This window comes from Engystomops pustulosus, chromosome 3 (genome assembly GCF_040894005.1).
Source record: "Engystomops pustulosus chromosome 3, aEngPut4.maternal, whole genome shotgun sequence".
Classification (NCBI taxonomy): Eukaryota; Metazoa; Chordata; class Amphibia; order Anura; family Leptodactylidae; genus Engystomops; species Engystomops pustulosus.
Genome location: NC_092413.1, coordinates 213,733,153 through 213,753,570, shown reverse-complemented (window position 1 = coordinate 213,753,570; position 20,418 = coordinate 213,733,153).

Here is a 20,418-nt window from a genome sequence, read left to right as displayed (position 1 = left end):
TTAACTGCTGTGTTATGGAACGAAGGGTTTTAACGATAGTGTGAACTGAGGCTTATTATTATTTATTGCTTTTACATAGCAGGTAATTTCTAGAACAGCCAAAGCCTCTTGTTACTTTGCAGGCGAAAAAAAATATGTAACAAAAAATTATTGGGAGATAAGGATTTTTTTTTATTCCACTTTTCAATATAGTTTTTACCATATATATAATTTTCGTCATTTTCTATATTGCAACTGGTCAAGGCTGCTAAATGACAATATTATAATTTTTTACATAAGGGCAATTTCTAGAGCCATCTCACCTTAAGTATTTCAAAGATTATACAGACGGTCCCCTAGTTAAAGGGGTTCTCAGGAGGTGGAAAAACATGGCTGCAGTCTTCCAAAAACAGCGCCACACCTGACCAAGGTTACTGCCAGTACTGCAGCTCAGCTGTATAGAAATGAACGGAGCTTAGTTGCAATACCACACACTACCCATGGTCAGGTGAGGCGCTGTTTTTGGAAGACTGCAGCCATGTTTTTCCACCTCCAGAGAACCCCTTTAAGGACACCTGACTTAAAGACGACCCCTAGTTACAGACGGACCCCTCTGCCCACTGTGACGTCTCTGGATGTTACTATAGTCACAGACTGCAGTGATCAGCTGTCAGGTGTCTGTAATGAAGCTTTATTGATAATCCTTGGTCCCATTACAGCAAAAAAATTGTTGTCACTGGGGCAAAAAATTTTTTTTTGTCTGGATCGACAAATATAAAATATACAGTTTCGACTTACATACAAATTCAACTTAAGAACAAACCTACAGAACCGATCTTGTATGTAACCTGGGGACGGCCTGTATTATAGAATATAAAAAATGTAAAATTGTGGCTCTAAATAATGTGCTTGTCGGTGTGGATCTCGCTCGGAATCTTGGTGATTTTTGTATCGTTTTTGTCCTGCTTGGTCCGGCCGTGTTCTCCACATGTAGTGTGTCGGCTTTGTGTGCTCACAGATCGCTGCTTCGCATCGCTGCCTCCTCCTGTACCTTGACGCGGCCGCGTTAATTCTGTAGGAACGCTTCAACACAAAAGCTCACTGTAAGCTATGTGTGTCAGCCAGACGGAAATCCAAAGTGATGGGTCCAGGGAACGTAAGCGCGCAGCGGCTGATTCGCTCTGACTGATTCTCTGGTTGGTCATGATGCGTACAGTATGTGATGTTCCCATCTGCACGGGTGTCTGCCCACCAGCCACTATGCCACGTTGGCAAAAGTGGCCCCGGTGCCGAGTACGATCTGAATGGAGCTACAGATGCCTCCATTTAGCCTAAATTCGTCTTGACAATGTTCACATCCAGTTAGGGCCCAAAGTACTTGTAGTTGTCACTTAGGATCTAGAGTCAGGGCAAAAAGAACCCCTCTACCAAAAGTGAAAAAAGATGGCCACGAGATAAATCCCCTCTAGAGGAAATTTAGAGGAAAGGGTTTGACCCATGTCGCAATCCGGATCCCGCGCGCTCATGCGTGCGGAAAGCCATCGTCCATGTGACGAGAGAAAGGGGGGGAGAAAAGGAAATTACAAAATAATACACAAAAATCGGAACAATATGAAACATAAAATTTAAAAAACAGAAAAAAAAATTGTCTAAAAAAAACATTCGGCTTAGGGCGATATCTTTGTCATTGACTCTGACAGGCGGCTGCTCGTACGAGCGATCGGAAATTCTGGATGACAATGGATCCTGCCGGAACTGTACATCATTATGTCAGCGATACCCACCTGAAAGCGTAAAAGAAATATAAAAAAAAAACACACAAAAAAACCTCCTAATATGGAAATATCCCTGAAAATACCGAAAATAAATGGAATATAAGGAGAAGGAGCTGAAATCCTGCGTTATCTTTAGTAGCCAGAGGAATCAATATCTCTAATTATTAAACAAAAGCAGCTTGGAAACGTGTTTTATTCCCCGCAGTCGCGCGCCGGCGGAGCTAAACGTGTCGACTTTAACCACACACCCTTGTTTTAATTTCAGACTATTTAAATTAATTTTTTGTCGTCCCTTAGGGAGAGCAGGTAAATGGCCGACAGAAATTACAGCAAGTAATGTCTCACTGCCAGTAGCCGCTGCTGCCATCAGCGCGACTGGGATAATAGCCGAAGATATTACAGAGAGCGAGGCCGCGCCGTATACCGCTACTAGTCACTTCACTGTACAGGATACAGGACCGGAGATTTACACAGGGTATAGTCACATCTGCTGGTCCTACACACAAATGGGCAAGGGATCAAATCATAGAAGGCAGTATTATAGTAGTTATATTCCTGTACATAGGGGGCAGTATTATAGTAGTTATATTCTTGCACATAGGGGGCAGTATTATAGTAGTTATATTTTTGTACATAGGGGGCAGTATTATAGTAGTTATATTCTTGTACATAGGGGGCAGTATTATAGTAGTTATATTCTTGTACATAGGGGCAGTATTATAGTAGTTATATTTCTGTACATAGGGGGCAGTATTATAGTAGTTATATTCCTGTACATAGGGGGCAGTATTATAGTAGTTATATTCTTGTACATAGGGGGCAGTATTATAGTAGTTATATTCTTGTACATAGGGGGCAGTATTATAGTAGTTATATTCTTGTACATAGGGGCAGTATTATAGTAGTTATATTCTTGTACATAGGGGCAGTATTATAGTAGTTATATTCGTGTACACAGGGGGCAGTATTATAGTAGTTATATTCTTGTACATAAAGGGCAGTATTATAGTAGTTATATTCTTGTACATAAAGGGCAGTATTATAGTAGTTATATTCTTGTACATAAAGGGCAGTATTATAGTAGTTATATTCTTGTACATAGGGGGAAGTATTATAGTAGTTATATTCCTGTTCATAGGGGACAGTATTATAGTAGTTATATTCCTGTTCATAGGGGTAGTATTATAGTAGTTATATTTTTGTAAATAGGGGCAGTATTATAGTAGTTATATTCTTGTATATAAGGGGGCAGTATTATAGTAGTTATATTATTGTACATAGGGGCAGTGTTATAGTTATATTTTTGTACATAGGGGGCAGTATTATATGAGTTATATTCTTGTACATAGTGGCAGTATTATTTTAGTAATATTCTTGTACATAGGGGGCAGTATTATAGTAGTTATATTCTTGTACATAGGGGGCAGTATTATAGTAGTTATATTCTTGTACATAGTGGGCAGTATTATAGTAGTTATATTCTTCTACATAGGGGCAGTATTATAGTAATTATATTGTTGTACATAGGGGGCAGTATTATAGTAGTTATATTCTTGTACATAGGGGCAGTATTATAGTAGTTATATTCTTCTACATAGGGGGCAGTATTATAGTAGTTATATTCTTGTACATAGGGGCAGTATTATAGTAGTTATATTCTTGTACATAAGGGGCAGTATTATAGTAGTTATATTCTTGTACATAGGGGGCAGTATTAAAGTAGTTATATTCCTGCACATAGGGGCAGTATTATAGTAGTTATATTCTTGTACATAGTGGCAGTATTATTTTAGTAATATTCTTGTACATAGGGGCAGTATTATAGTAGTTATATTCTTGTACATAGGGGGCAGTATTATAGTAGTTATATTATTGTACATAAGGGGCAGTATTATAGTAGTTATATTCTTGTACATAGGGGCAGTATTATAGTAGTTATATTGTTGTACATAGGGGCAGTATTATAGTAGTTATATTCTTGTACATAGGGGGCAGTATTATATTAGTAATATTCGTGTACATAGGGGCAGTATTATAGTAGTTATATTCTTGTACATAGGGGGCAGTATTATAGTAGTTATATTCTTGTACATAGGGGGCAGTATTATAGTAGTTATATTCTTGTTCATAGGGGCAGTATTATATTAGTAATATTCTTGTACATAGGGGGCAGTATTATAGTAGTTATATTCTTGTACATAGGGGCAGTATTATAGTAGTTATATTCTTGTACATAGGGGGCAGTATTATAGTAGTTATATTCTTGCACATTGGGTGCAGTATTATAGTAGTTATATTCCTGTACATAGGGGGCAGTATTATAGTAGTTATATTCTTGTACATAAGGGGCAGTATTATAGTAGTTATATTCTTGTACATAGGGGCAGTATTATAGTAGTTATATTCTTGTACATAGGGGGCAGTATTATAGTAGTTATAGTCTTGTACATAGGGGGCAGTATTATAGTAGTTATATTCTTGTACATAGGGGGCAGTATTATAGTACTTATATTCCTGTACATAGGGGGCAGTATTATAGTACTTATATTCCTGTACATAGGGGGCAGTATTATAGTAGTTATATTCTTGTACATAGGGGGCAGTAGTATAGTAGTTATATTCTTGTACATAGGGGGCAGTATTATAGTAGTTATATTCTTGTACATAGGGGGCAGTAGTATAGTAGTTATATTCTTGTACATAGGGGGCAGTAGTATAGTAGTTATATTCTTGTACATAGTGGGCAGTATTATAGTAGTTATATTCTTCTACATAGGGGCAGTATTATAGTAATTATATTGTTGTACATAGGGGGCAGTATTATAGTAGTTATATTCTTGTACATAGGGGCAGTATTATAGTAGTTATATTCTTCTACATAGGGGGCAGTATTATAGTAGTTATATTCTTGTACATAGGGGCAGTATTATAGTAGTTATATTCTTGTACATAAGGGGCAGTATTATAGTAGTTATATTCTTGTACCTAGGGGGCAGTATTATAGTAGTTATATTCCTGCACATAGGGGCAGTATTATAGTAGTTATATTCTTGTACATAGTGGCAGTATTATTTTAGTAATATTCTTGTACATAGGGGCAGTATTATAGTAGTTATATTCTTGTACATAGGGGGCAGTATTATAGTAGTTATATTATTGTACATAAGGGGCAGTATTATAGTAGTTATATTCTTGTACATAGGGGCAGTATTATAGTAGTTATATTGTTGTACATAGGGGCAGTATTATAGTAGTTATATTCTTGTACATAGGGGGCAGTATTATATTAGTAATATTCGTGTACATAGGGGCAGTATTATAGTAGTTATATTCTTGTACATAGGGGGCAGTATTATAGTAGTTATATTCTTGTACATAGGGGGCAGTATTATAGTAGTTATATTCTTGTTCATAGGGGCAGTATTATATTAGTAATATTCTTGTACATAGGGGGCAGTATTATAGTAGTTATATTCTTGTACATAGGGGCAGTATTATAGTAGTTATATTCTTGTACATAGGGGGCAGTATTATAGTAGTTATATTCTTGCACATTGGGTGCAGTATTATAGTAGTTATATTCCTGTACATAGGGGGCAGTATTATAGTAGTTATATTCTTGTACCTAGGGGGCAGTATTATAGTAGTTATATTCTTGTACATAGGGGGCAGTATTATAGTAGTTATATTCTTGTACATAGGGGCAGTATTATATTAGTAATATTCTTGTACATACGGGGCAGTATTATAGTAGTTATATTCTTGTACATAGGGGCAGTATTATAGTAGTTATATTCTTGTACATAGGGGGCAGTATTATAGTAGTTATAGTCTTGTACATAGGGGGCAGTATTATAGTAGTTATATTCTTGTACATAGGGGGCAGTATTATAGTACTTATATTCCTGTACATAGGGGGCAGTATTATAGTACTTATATTCCTGTACATAGGGGGCAGTATTATAGTAGTTATATTCTTGTACATAGGGGGCAGTAGTATAGTAGTTATATTCTTGTACATAGGGGGCAGTATTATAGTAGTTATATTCTTGTACATAGGGGCAGTATTATAGTAGTTATATTCTTGTACATAGGGGGCAGTAGTATAGTAGTTATATTCTTGTACATAGGGGGCAGTATTATAGTAGTTATATTCTTGTACATAGGGGGCAGTATTATAGTAGTAATATTCTTGTACATAGGGGGCAGTATTATAGTAGTTATATTCCTGTACATAGGGGGCAGTAGTATAGTAGTTATATTCTTGTACATAGGGGGGAGTATTATAGTGGTTATAGTCTTGTACATAGGGGGCAGTATTATAGTAGTTATATTCTTGTACATAGGGGGGAGTATTATAGTGGTTATAGTCTTGTACATAGGGGGGAGTATTATAGTAGTTATATTCTTGTACATAGGGGGGAGTATTATAGTGGTTATAGTCTTGTACATAGGGGGCAGTATTATAGTAGTTATATTCCTTTACATAGGGGCCAGTATTATAGTAGTTACAATCTTATTCTTTTAATGAGTGCCAATACTCATAAAAATGTCAATGCCAACATTTACAATATATAAAAGCCATTAGGTAAGAGGTGGGTTGAAAACATTGAGAATATATGACATGCTCTACCTGTGTTGGGAGATGTACAATGAATAGATTCTATTCTAAATGAAAAATCTAAGTACTGAACTAATTGAAAATTGCAGGATTACTATAAACACCTTCCTACCCACCTACACATATGATGTTACTCATCCTTGGGAAATTCCATGGCAACTTTTCCAGTTTTACCTTAGGCAGAAAGGAAGGGGGGGGGGGTAACCTCAGTAAAATTTGTCATCCTGTGAGAAATGATTAATTAAAGCTTCAATCTTTCATAATGGAAATAGCAGAATGCCACAACTTGACGCAATGTGTCGGGGCTCTTTAAGAATTCAGTTCAAAGTGTTTTTTTTTTCCTAATTGGCTTCGTGATCATGGAGAATTTCCGTTCTGAAATGAACAGCTACAGGAACTGGTCTACATGAAGTCTTCTGGAATACCATAGGGGGCCACCATGTTAGCATGAAGGTTAAGTAGCGTTGTCTGCTCCACTAGAGGGCCAAGCCTCCAATACAGCAATGTACATGATAACTTGGGACTCAATCAAGTGGATTTAGGTGTTTTTAATTTTTTCTCTTTTAGTGTAGTAATCAGTAATCAGACATGGCTTACAGCTAGGTATGGGCAGTTTGGGGCGAAAGCCTCTAAGCAATGGGTGCATCTTGGCATATAAGCCAGATTTTGAAGTAGTTGTAGTAGATGTGGTGTAGACCGGTACATCTACATATCTGGCACCAGATTACTCTATGGCACACGTATCATTTAGAGGCTATTACCACATAGTTACTACTGCTCTGATACCTTCGAGATGGCAACCTATCCAAGACACCAGACATACCAGATGAGTGACGTGCACTACCAAGCACAGCTTTCCAACGCAGTAATGAGCCTGTGGGGTCCAGCAGAAGACAACATGGCTGCTAATGCCAATTTCCTAGGGGATTGTGAAGGGTAATAACTACAGGGGTAGCAACCATAGCAGCTGCTATGGGGCTCGCAGTGTCAGGGGGCCCCAGCATTTGGAGCATTGGGTGTGTATATGTTATATTGTATGCATGTATAAAGTCATATGTGAGTATATAAATATGCATATTTTATTAAGGGGAAAGAGGGGCCCATTCATAAATCTGTTATAGGGCCCAGACTCTCCATGTTACCCCCCTGGGAAAGTGGACTATCAGAGTAATATTATCTGAGGAAGGGGGGGGGGGGAGCAAGAAACCTGTGTTTTCCTTTTTTGTTAAAAATGTATGTAATAGAAAACTTAGGAATCTTTATTTTTTGCAGTGTAGAAAAGGGCCTAGATATTTTGTCGAACATGGGTGGTGCCAATGAAAAAAACTAGATACAACAATTAAAGGAGTAACTGGACCCATTAATATGATTCTGAATTATACATAATGCACCCTAGTTTATCATTATGCTATAGATTTTTTATCAGGTTGTCTTGGGCCAGACCCCATTATTGCATCGGAGCTTGGACCCACCATAGGAACATCTAGTATTCTGTTGAGTCAGCGTAACCGTAACAGTGTTCTTGAAGAATTCCTATATAGTCAAAAAGTTCTTCATAAGCACCAATTGGGATAGCATGTCCATATCATATCGGAAACTGACCCTGACCTCAGCTATGTTTATGGATTTAACATCTACCTGGTTCATTAGATTGTTGGACTGGTAACTGTTGATCTACTCTTGCGTCTGTCCCATACAGACTGTTATGTAGCCCTTTCCTTTCAAGGCTTTCTAACCCAACTGCCCTCCGCGGGTCATCTCAGTCTTTTCTAATCCAATTTAAGTGTTGCTAATAATTTCTCAAGTCATGTGAAGTTGTTGCTCACAAATCTTTGATTCATCTCAGGTCACTTGTGGAAAGTCTTAACTTGAGACCAGATTGGTTTTCGAGATATCGCCCATTACGATAATGAAACAAGTTGCCCTTCACGACAATCACACAAAGTGCGTGCTCTCAACAGGTTCAGACATTCCTCAGACATAACAAGAAGCCAAGTTACATATTAAACATGGTATAGGTAATCTTATTCCCTACATTGGAAGTATCTGAGACTTAAATACATGCTCCGTTACATGAAAAAACCCCTTTCTTATGGTTTCCAAATGCTACAGAGACACCAGGAAGGGTGAGACCAGATGACCGTAAAACATCCTAGAGTTGCTGTTTTATTTTGTTAGATATGGGATTTGGGGCATTGGTTCCAGGAGTTCATACCTGTTAACTATTCGCATTGCCTAAAAAAACAATACCTGGACACTTTAACTCTTGGCAGATATTCTCTGATCTACCATTGTTGTTACTCAACACTCTTGGCTCCTTGGTGGATGGTGTAACGTACCTGTCCTGGTTCCTTGGTGGATCTTTATTGATGGCTGTGGACCAGCACCTTCCATTTTCAGATGGTAGGCCTCTAGATAGTATAACTCAGACACTGCAACATGTGAAAAAGATGAATTCTTAAAGAATAATTCTGGCGTTCACCCACCATTAAGCTCTGGGGGTAAAAAATTAATATAGCCTTCAAAAGGGTTGTATTATGCTGGAATCTTGGGGTCCCTTATACTCTGGTACTCCGGTGCCATATCGACTCTATGCAAAACCCTAAAACACTACCAGAGGGCAATCCAAAATTAGTCACCAACCAGGACCCTTATGATTACAATTGGATGATCAACTGATCATCGAGTGCCCAACTGCTCTGATTCCCAGGTAAAATTAAGCAGGGTTGCTCGTCTGCATGGTGGAGCTACCACAGCTCCTTGACTGCATTTTGGGCAAGAATAAGAGTCATTTTTGGAGATCTGAAGAAATGTTGCCCACCTATAAAAACATTTTGTGAGGACTTCCGCCCTACTGGACAAGGTACTGTTTGTGGATTTGGAGATGTTGACTTGGTGTCAGGTTCCCATACCAGCAATATCAACGGCAGGTACTCTTGTACTGTAGGTATGTCCTCCACCACCATCATTCTTGATTGCGGACACGTAGGATATTATCTTCTGTATTCTACTTCCCTACTTTGTGTTTCAAGACACCTAAATTTACCCAACAAAGTAGATACTTGTCTCGATAAGCCTCACCCTCACACACAAGGTGCTGCTGAATCACTTTGATGTCATTCCTCGCCTCAGCCAGTATGATCTACTGCCAACATGTCTGAATACTCGTGTTTGTATTTCTGTCCATATTCTGACAGAACAACTTATATTAATCTTACACGCATATTGTTTGTGAAGTTCCAATGATAGTGATCTGCGAGCACGAACCCTGGAAGCCGTCCAGTTGCACTCAATCTTAATAGCGATAATTAAGACCACGGCATTGATCTCCAGCCAAACTCCACTATATCTCCATCACTACTCTGTTATTTCAGCTTTAGAAATTGAATTATGTAAATTGCTGGTTATCTCGAATTTCCAATAAAATGATGAAGAGTTAAAGTCTACTTAAAGACTGACAAATTGTTTTTTTTTTTCCCCCTCAAGATTTTGCTGTTTAAGCAATTCCTATTATTAGAATTTTCTTTTGTGATCTTTATTATTTTTTTTTTTAACTCTTAGAAAGCGTAATTAATTAATTAATTTACTTTGTGCCAAAATTTGATTGAGGATTATCTAATTGGTTCATAAGTATTTAGAATTAATTAGCATATTTCCTTTAATTAAGATTTTTTTTGAAATTTTTCTTATCATCAAGGACATGGCTATTGAATACTCCAGAAAAAGTTGAGTCCAGGAATAGGGATGAGCGGAACCGTTGAGATTCGGCTAAGTTCAACTGAACCTGAAGGTTCAGTAAAGCTCACCCCCTCACTGGTAACATCCAGCACCAATCGTGGGTGTTAACAGTGGGGATTGAGCTTGAACACCAAACTTCTGGCTAAAGTCTGTGATGTTGACCCGAAACTATAATGTTTGGCACGTTACAGGTTTGGGTCTACTGAACAGTATCACTAATATTTAGAAATGATTGTCAAATTTCTTAATCTCATATTTTCTTATCATCGAGGACATGGCTATTGAATACTTGTCAGGCTTGAAGGTGTGGATCTTCTGGACCACTGCAGACGATGACTCAAGCCACTACCTGGGACCGGAGTCTAAGTGGTACCCGCTTTTCACCAGAGCCCGCCCCACAGCAGGTTAGACAAGCTGTGGCGTGGTACCACCAGGTCGTTCCTCAGGCGTGACTTGTCTGCAGTGGCGCCCAAGGTTGAGGTACAAGAACGGCAATCAATCTCGTGGTCAAAGTCCAGGCACAAGGTCAGGGCAGGCGGCAGAGATACAACGTCAGAGTCCAATCCGGGGTCAGCAACAGGAGGTCCAAGCAGGAGGGTACGGGAACACAGCACACAGGACAACAGCACGGAGGATCACTGGTACACGGGAACACGGAGCAGCTCAGGTAACACAGGAACACGGAGGGACACAGGAACGCAGGAGACACAGGAACGCAGGAGACACAGGAACGCAGGAGACACAGGAACGCAGGAGACACTGGATCGCAGGAGACACTAGAACGCAGGAGACATAGGAACGCAGGAGACACAGGAACGCAGGCAAATCGCAGTAAAGCTTTCTCTCAGGCTGTGAGGCACAAAGATCCGGCAGGGCTTGGAGGAAGAGGCAGGCTTATATAGAATTGGGCAATATGGCCAGCGCCAATTAATGGCATGGTGGCCCTTTAAATCTGGAGGGGAGCGAGCCGGGAGCCGGGACAGGTGAGACGCGCTGGCGGTGCACTGGTGGGGGCAGAGCAGCACGGGTGAGCCCGCGACCCACGATATGGGTCGCGGGACCACCCGTGACAATACTCCAGAAAAAGTTTAGTCCAGACATAGGGATGAGCGGAACCATTAAGGTTCAGCCGAGTTCAACTGAACCTGAAGGTTCAGTAAAGCTCATTCCCTCCTTGGTAACATCCAGCACCAATCGTGGGTGTTAACAGTGGGGATCATGCTTGAACACCAAACTTACAAGTCCATGTTTGGGGACCCAGAACCACAATGTTTGGCCTGTTACAGGTTTGGGTCTGTTAAACAGTATCACTAGTATTTACAAATTATATATATTTAGCAAATTATATATTTATTAATTACGCAATTTTTTGCCTTTTTCTAATCATCAAGGACAAGGCTTCTGATAACTTTCAGCAAAAGTTGAGTCCGAGACTAGGGATGCGTGGAATCTTTAAGGTTTGGCTTTGTTTAGCTAAACCCCAACCCGAAGGTTCATTAATGCTCACCCTCACTGGTAACACTCAACACCAACTGTGGGTGTTAACAGTGGGAGATGAACCTGAACACCAATTTTCTGGCTGAAGTTTGGGTTTGGAGACCCAAACCCACAGTGTTTGGCATGGATAAGTGCACATCACTACTATTTAGAATTAATTAACATATTTTCTGATCATCAAGGACATGGCTTCTGAAAACCCTAGAAAACCTGTGTCCAGTACTAGGAATGAGCGGAACCTTTAAGTTCAGGAAAAACTCGAACCTGAAGCTTCAGTAAAGCTCAACCCATCAGCGAAGGCAACATGATGTGACCCAAACTATGAACAAGAACTTTTAATGAGGTCTTACTCTCCACGCTCCACTTTGAGACCAAACAAGCATTTTTGGCCAAGCCGAATCTTCATTTGTATAAGGGGTTTGGGTGGTCGGGTAAAATAGCTGTCGGCAAAACAAAGAGCAAGGTCTCTTTGAGGATCACTGGTTACCACTTCTGATCAGAGAGATGTGGATAAGATAATGGAATTAACCCATCCATCCTACAGGATCTTCCAGACTTACATTGAGAAATGCCCCCTATAATCTGATGACCAAGTTGAGGGTGTACATAGGTGGCAGTTTCCAAGAGTCCAGGAGCCTTAGGGGGCCAACACGTTGTCCCTTCTCTATATGAAGAGTCAAGTATTTTATTTTTGGAACCTGGTACAAATTTTTGCATTGAGTTACCCTTCTAGCCCCGCCCCTGCCATGTTCCTAGCCCCCTACTTACTGTCCTATGTTGACTTTAATAGTAAATAAAACAGTCAAAGAGCACCCAACTCCATACGTATCATTCACATTCCGCTTTTTTTCTATGGACCCACAGGAAATCCAAATTGCAAGTTGTCCCTCATCTCTTTGGGCCCGATCCTGACTTTTGGCTCACCCTCGATATTTTGGGCAGTTTTATTAGACCACTTTATGTTCGGAAAACAGATGCATCACTTAATCTGCCATTGCCGAGACCCTAAGTTTAAAATATTGAAGGACCCCCACGTACATGAAGAATATGGGCTTGTCAGGGGTTTCTGAATTATGGCCCCTAAAAAAGATCTAATGACAAGGACTTTTATTGTGCTGCTCGATGGCGCAGACGGAGACAAAGCCAAGATTAATATGAGTTCCAGACAATTAATAGAAGATATATAGCACGGAGCACTGGGGCTCTCTATAGAGCCATTTACAGGCTACTGCTTGGCTATTCACAATCTAACAGATGGTTTTCAGGTTACTGTCTGATAATGTAATTTGACATGATAAGGTAACCAGAAGATGTGGCTCAGCAGGACACATCTGCCTCTGTATCAAGCGAAATGCATTTACATCTGACAGGAAATAATGCACCGACCCAGGGCTTTACATTAATAGGCAAAGCACAAATATCTGTGGGAAAACAGAAAGAAAATATGGATTTATTAAAAAGGAAATCTGCCCAAAAATATTTCAAATAAATAAGAAAAAATTATTATTACCGTATGTACTCGAATATAAGCCGGCCCAAGTATAAGCCGAGGCCCCTAATTTTACCACAAAAACCTGGTAAAACCTATATTTATTTTACTCGAGTATAAGCCGAGTTTGGGTTTTCAGCACATTTTTTTGTGCTGAAAAACTAGGCTTATACTCGAGTATATATGGTACTTATTATTTGATTTATAATAATAAAATTATTATTGTTTTATTAGTAATGATAATAATAAAAGAGGTGATACATGTAAAAATTAATAATTTAATTAGAAGAATTTATTATAATATTCATGTATTTTATTTTAGTATCTGGGGAGGGAATTAGACATTTTCGATGGCGGCTTCATTATGATAAACCAGGGACACTTACTCATAGATCCAGGCACTGTGACTGTGGGAATCTTCTTATATTTGCTATCCATGGTCTCCACCCTTTCATAAAAAGTTATAATTTTTTTGAACTATGCTAATGAGCTTGAAGTGCTCCTGGGGGTGTTTCCCGTGCCCTTTCATGCAGTAGCTTCACTGGCTGATAAACTTGCACTTGCACCCTGCTCCCTTAGCACTTCCCTCTCCCTCTGCCTGATGTAATCTCATACAGTGTGACGGGGGGGGGGGGGGGAACGTTCTCCTGCACAGTGTAACAGCCTGTGAAGCTACAGCATGAAGGAGCTTGGAGAAAATATACCAAAAAAGATGTTTCTCTGCAATGAGAAATAGTACTTTGCCCCCCATACTACATCATTTCATCCAACCATCCTGTAACACTGATTTGTGCTATTGAGGGGCAAGAAACCCGAAACACCTACAGAAATGTTTATTAACAGAGTTTTTCGAGGAATCCTGGGCAGGGAAAGTGTGATCAGAAGAAATTACCGTATATACTCAAGTATAAGCCAACCCAAGTATAAATTGAGGCCCCTAATTTTACCACAGAAACCTGGCAAAACCTATATATTTCTTTTACTCAAGTATAAGCCGAGTTTGGGGTTTCAGCACATTTTTTGTGCTGAAAAACTAGGCTTATACTCGAGTATATATGGTAAGTGTATTTACTCTGCAGAGTCTTTCAGTTTTTGGAAGACTGGGAACAAAATGTTGGCTCATTCAGGTCGGTGTTTTTTTTTACCGGATAGCATACAGAACCATTCATATTTACGACAATGTTCCCCAGTCCGATTTTTTTCACGGATGTGTGAACCGAGAAAAACAAATCGCAGCATGCACTATTATTTTTTCTCACATGTGGATCACGGACCTCCCTGGAGGTAATTTAATTTGCAAAAGAAATGGGTGGCAGACGAATGGCATCCGTATGTGGTCCGTTTTTTTTCTCAAATGGTTTCTAGGCAACCAACTTGGCAGGGCAGAAAGTAGATTAGAAGCCCACGCAATTTTTTTTTTTTGCGGACATAAAAAAAAAAAACGGATGTAGAAACAATATGGACTGCACTGCGATATCAGACGTCCACCTTGTTTGCGGAAACACATCGGAAATGTGTCTGAATGAGCCCTAATACTAGCGATTATGTTTGTGTTCTCTTACACCCCTTCCGCTTTGTCTCTTGCCTTCCTTGGTTGAACTTGATGGACATATGTGTTCTTTCAACCATTCTAACCATGTAACTATGTCACTCCGTGACTATGTGACATCTGCCATCTGGTGAGAGTTGACTAGTCCTTGGAACGAAACGACCAACCGCCTTTCAGTTTATCTTTCCTCTCCCAAGCCATTGTCATCGTGAAGAATGAGTGGCCATTTTAGATTTTTTGTGTAAACAAAGAAGGAGTTTATTGTCACCCGAAAGTGGGTCATTACTCCCTACATGCACTTGAGTAGCCGTAGGGCATACTCTACAGAATGTATCTCCTTGACCCTATGAATGGAAGGACCTACCCATTATCAGAGGATAAATCTGCAGTATCTGCTCCGCTCTGGGTATTTTACCATTCTGCTATCTGAAAAGCAAGTCACAAAAGCATCATGATTAGTTATAAAGCATGAAATGATCTTGTTATGAGATCTAATTGTTGCCAGCAGGTGCACAAAGCGAAAGTAAACTGTTGTAAATTTTGCATAGGGAAGGTCTTTCTCCACTAATTGTATTAAAAGTAATGAGGCTAAAATGCAACCTCATGGAGTTTTTATAGCCCTTGCATAAAAGAAGGGCACTGCATCAATCACGATCCGTCTACGTGGCTTCTGATGGCTTTTCATCACGCTCGTTGACCATCTCAAGGCGGAATGTAACACATTACACAAAAAGACTTGCAGCTATAGATATAGGGATGACGGTTCAAGGGTTTTACATTAGGGAAATGAGACCTTAGGTACAAAAGTAGAATTCTAATTTATGTTCGTAAAAGTAAAATTTGTCACCAGACGTATCATGGTTTTAAAAAAAACAACATACCGTAATTGGATGAGGAACACAAGAGTCATGTAACAACCAACCCGGTGTGGGCCCACTGTGCTATTCAACCAGATTGACTGTGGGCCACTTCAAAGGGTGTCTTCTTTGGACCTAGATGTTTCCACACATTCATCCATGGATCAGAGTTAAGAAGACCACTTCCTCTTATTGTGGTTCTGGTGTGAACAGCAACTGTCTCAAGGGTGCGAAAGATGCAATTTCAAATCACTGGAAGATTAAGCAAGATAACGGTGACGATTGGGTCTGGTCTAGCCCTAACTATTGTCAGTGGGGCCCAACCATGACCATTATCTTGCTTGATTCTTCAGTGCTTTGCAACTGGAGACCTAGATGGTCTTCACCCTTCAGACTTGTACCCTTCCTCTTGCGGCGGTCCTTATGTCAACAACAGCTGCTTCAGGGGGCCAAAAGTCACAGTTGCACATCACTGAAGGATTAAGCAAGATAATGGTGATAGTTGGGTTTGGTCTAGCCCTAACTATTGCCCAACCATGACCATTATCTTGCTTGATTGTTCAGTACTTTTGCCCCACTGAGGCAGCTGTTGTTCACATCAGAACCACCACAAGAGGAAGGGTACAAGCCTGAAAGGTGAAAACCATCTAGGTCCACAGTTGCAAAGCACTGAAGGATCAAGCAAGATAATGGTCAGGGTTGGGTCAGAGTTAGGGCAGGTAGGTACAAGAAATGGGTTGAGGCAAGCACCACAGGATTGTAGGTCAAACTGAAGCCAAGTTTCTACAGATCAAGAACAGAAGACTCACCAGGACATGGGATGCTATGCAAGAGAACTAGACTAGCTAGGAAACTTTTTTCTGGGGGCAGGTTTCGCTATATAAATGTGGATGTGTATTGGTGCTTGTGGTGGCCCTATAAGAAGCAAAGAGAATGGGTGTATGCACCCTACAGGAGCTTAGGCCCAGTAGCAGTATTAAACCAAGGGAAACTTGAGGAGGAAAACAAGTGGATATTGGGTTGGAGGGAGATGTAAGGAATGCAACCAATATCGGAATCAACATTTCACATTGAAACTCCATCCAGTAATTATGATGGGGCACAACTTGTTACAATCCTGGTGAGCTTAGATCTATATTCTCTGGTAACTGCAAATTTAACTGGGTACAATGCTAAGGCGGATTCCAAAGCTTGAAATTTGACCCTAATAACCTAGACCAGTGGTGGCAAACCTATGGCACGGGTGCCAGAGGTGGCACTCAGAGCCCTCTCTATGGGCACCTGTGCCATCACCCCAGCACAGAGTTCGCCAGACAGGACTCAAGGCCTCTTGCAGTCCCAGGCAGCCCAGGACCCTAGAAGGAAGCTACAATGATAATCAAAACTTCTTCTCCTTCTTTCTACTGTATTTGTGTCTTCAGTTGCCTATACAATTTAAACATGTGACAGAGTAAGGAGTAATAAGTTACTGCTTAAATTGTGGCATCGGCACTTTGCGAAAAATATGTGGGTTTTGGTTGTAGTTTAAGCACTTGGCGTCTAAAAGGTTTGCCATCACTGACCTAGACCATTCCAACATAGATCACCACTACTAAAGGCAGAGGTTAGTTGAACATTAGAACAGCCGGTAGTGTTCCCCATAAATAAAAATTCATGTATGGTTATTATAGGATTAAAAAAACATCCATAGAAGGATCAACTTTGAAGCAAAAATCTTATATTAAGAGATATTTGATTGACATTATTTGACTCATGTTCATATTCACGCAGGTGGTACAAAAGGAGTCAGGAGGCCCCAAGGCGAAAAACACAATCAAGGTTTGTTGTAGCAGAGGTTACACGTGCAAACACGGACCAGACTATGGGAAAACACCTGGATAAAACTTTGTAGTGAACTCAAGATGATCTCAAAGTCATCAAAGTACAATATCTAAGCACAAAGAGCATATGCACTGTTACTGTACTCTTCTTTGCTATTCCCTACATGGAAACCTTACAAGTACATGGGTGCATGTCCACCAATTAAAGGGGTTGTCCGAGTTCTGAAAAAAAACTAAGGGAGGCCGGGAGGGCGCTGCTTTAAAAAATAAAGTCTTACTTACCTTCCGGTGCCCTCCGGTATCCAGCTTCCGGCCGGACCCGACAACCTTCCGGCCCGCATTCACAATGCTGTGAATAGGGACGGGTAGGCGTGGCCGGCCACGGCCCGGCTGGAAGCTGAATCACTGGAAGGTAAGTAGGACTTTATTTTTTTAAGCAGCGCCCTCCTGGCCTCCCTTAGTTTTTTTTCAGAACTCTCGGACAACCTACTTTTATCATTTTTTAATTGGATTGTTGATATGTCCAGAGCCACAGCCCACAAGACAACTCTACTTGACTGTAGAATCTTCCTCCAGACTGCCCTAGAACTCCTACACTCCTACTCCTCCACAATTCTTCTTCTCTTTCCACCTGTTCTACTCGACTCCTCATGACTTTCCATTACTCACCCACAACTCCACTCCAAAGTACTTTACATAACTCAACTGTACTTTACTGCTCCGTACTCCATTTCTCTCTATTCATCTGTTCATCTGTACTGCCTTCTTTTCTATTCTATTCCACTCCATTCTACTCAACTCAAAAATGACTCCCTTCTACTCCACTCTATTCACCGTACTGTATTATACCCATAGACTAGAATGAAGGAGAGTTGAGTCCAACATACAAGAACAAAAACGGGGTGTACAAAAGAGTAAAGTTAAAGAGCGGATGAGGTCTTGCAGGAGTCAATCAGAGATATAGATCACAATAGATAATATTTGTAGAGTACCGTAGTACTTTATAGTAGGATTCGGAGCACTTCTAGAGTAAACTCTACTGTATCCATCTCTACAACACTAGTACACTCTACAACTTTTCTCTATTCCACTCCATAGCTCTTCTTTACTTGCAAGACTTACTCTTCTCCAGTCTCCTTGCTCTTCTATACAACCCTTTTCTGCTCCACTCCATCAAGCTCAACTCCACAATTCTACTTTTCTTTAATCCCCCTCTACACCTCTCCAAACTACTTTCTTTTACATTACCGCACACTACTCTACTCAACTTGACTCTACTGCGTATCTCTGTTTTATTTAACCGCACATTACTCCTTCCTATTCAACTTCCTCTCTGTTCTACTGTACTGTCTCCTTTACTCTATCCAACTTTCTTCTCCTCTTCTATACTCAACTCTATCTTCTACTTCACTCTTCTCAACTTTACTCTGGTACACTTGTAGACTTGGATGATTCAATGGATGAAAAGAGTAGCGATAGAGATTGGACTATGCTCACAACAGAAAAAAGCTGAGTTGTAGGGTAGAGTAGTGCTCTAGAGTAGGGTATAATGGTCATTCAGAGTAAAGTAGTATCGATCATGTAGTCTACTCTTTATACCATGTCCTTCTCTAAAACACTACATTACTCTACCGCTCTGCTTTATTCTATTTGACTCTTTGCTTTGCTACCCGCCCCTTCCTGTTGTACCCTATTTACTCAACACAACTTCAGGTTGAAGGGGTGGTAGGTGGATGAATGGGACGTGAGGATAGCCCTTTTTTGGGCTAATCCTCACGTCCCGGGTGTCTTTTAGAAAACTTTATTGCAGGCATATGTAAATTTTTTATGCGGTTACTGGGGCATGGAGTAGCCGGACATGAGGCTACTAGTCGCGGCTACTCCACGCCCCAGTAGCCACATTACTCCACCTTCCATTTAATCTTCGGCGCGCAGCTCCTCGTAGCTGCGCAATCTCGTCCTGGCCCCCTGCGTTCTACGCATGCACAGAACACAGGCCTTCGGCTGCGCGGCCGCGGCTCCGGGGTCGGAGCTACTGCGCATGCGCAGAAGACCGCAGATGCCGGGGGACTCGGACGAGGGCGCGCAGCTACGAGGAGCTGCGTGCCGAAGATTAAATGGTAGGCGGAATAACATGGCTACTGGGGCGTGGAGTAGCCGCAACTAGTAGCCTCATGTCCGGCTACTCCACGCCCCAGTAGCCGCATAAAAAAATTTACATATGCCTGCAATAAAGTTTTCTAAAAGACACCCGGGACGTGAGGATTAGCCCAAAAAAGGGCTATCCACACGTCCCATTCATCCACCTACCACCCCTTCTACCTTTATAGGTAGAATCAGGGTGGTAGGTGCCCTTTCATTCTACTCTGCAAGGTCACTCTATAGTAGTGTAGATTTGTAACATGTTAGCCATGGAGAGCAGAAGAAGAGTAAAGTATAAATTAATGAAGAGATTAAACTCCTTACAAAGTGGTCTTAACATTCATGACCCCCTATCTCTGACCGGGAGGCCACAAGCAGATAAGAGCCAGGGCTCTCTTGTCTCGCCTCACAGGTTTTTAGTGTGTTTATTGCCGTCCTGTCGTAAATAAGATGTCCCTATATTTATCATTCTGTTGTGTTAAAGTTTTTTTATAATATCCTTTGATGTGTATAAAATGCTGTGAATTTTCTGTTTCATGCATAACATCATATCTGACTGAGGAACTAGTATTCTCCAAAGCTCCACCATATAATACACTCAGTTATCCTCAAAAAGGTATCGCCCAATTCCTTCATTCTTCTTCAGTTCACTCTATAAAAATGTTCTTACTGAGAAAGTACTATCTATTATGTTCTCTAAGTTTATTCCACCACTTTTATTACTTATCTGTGGTCTGCATTGCTCCATTGTATGTAAATTGACACTACTTGCTCCACTTTACATTAAACCGATCCATGATGCTAAGGACCATTTCTGCTGATGAGTTCCCTTTAAGGACTGAGTAAGAGTAAAAAACACAACTTTTTCTTCTTTGTTTAATGGTTCGTTGTAGTGACAGGAATGGTAATATGAATCCCAAAGTCTTCTCTGTAATAATATACATTTATTTT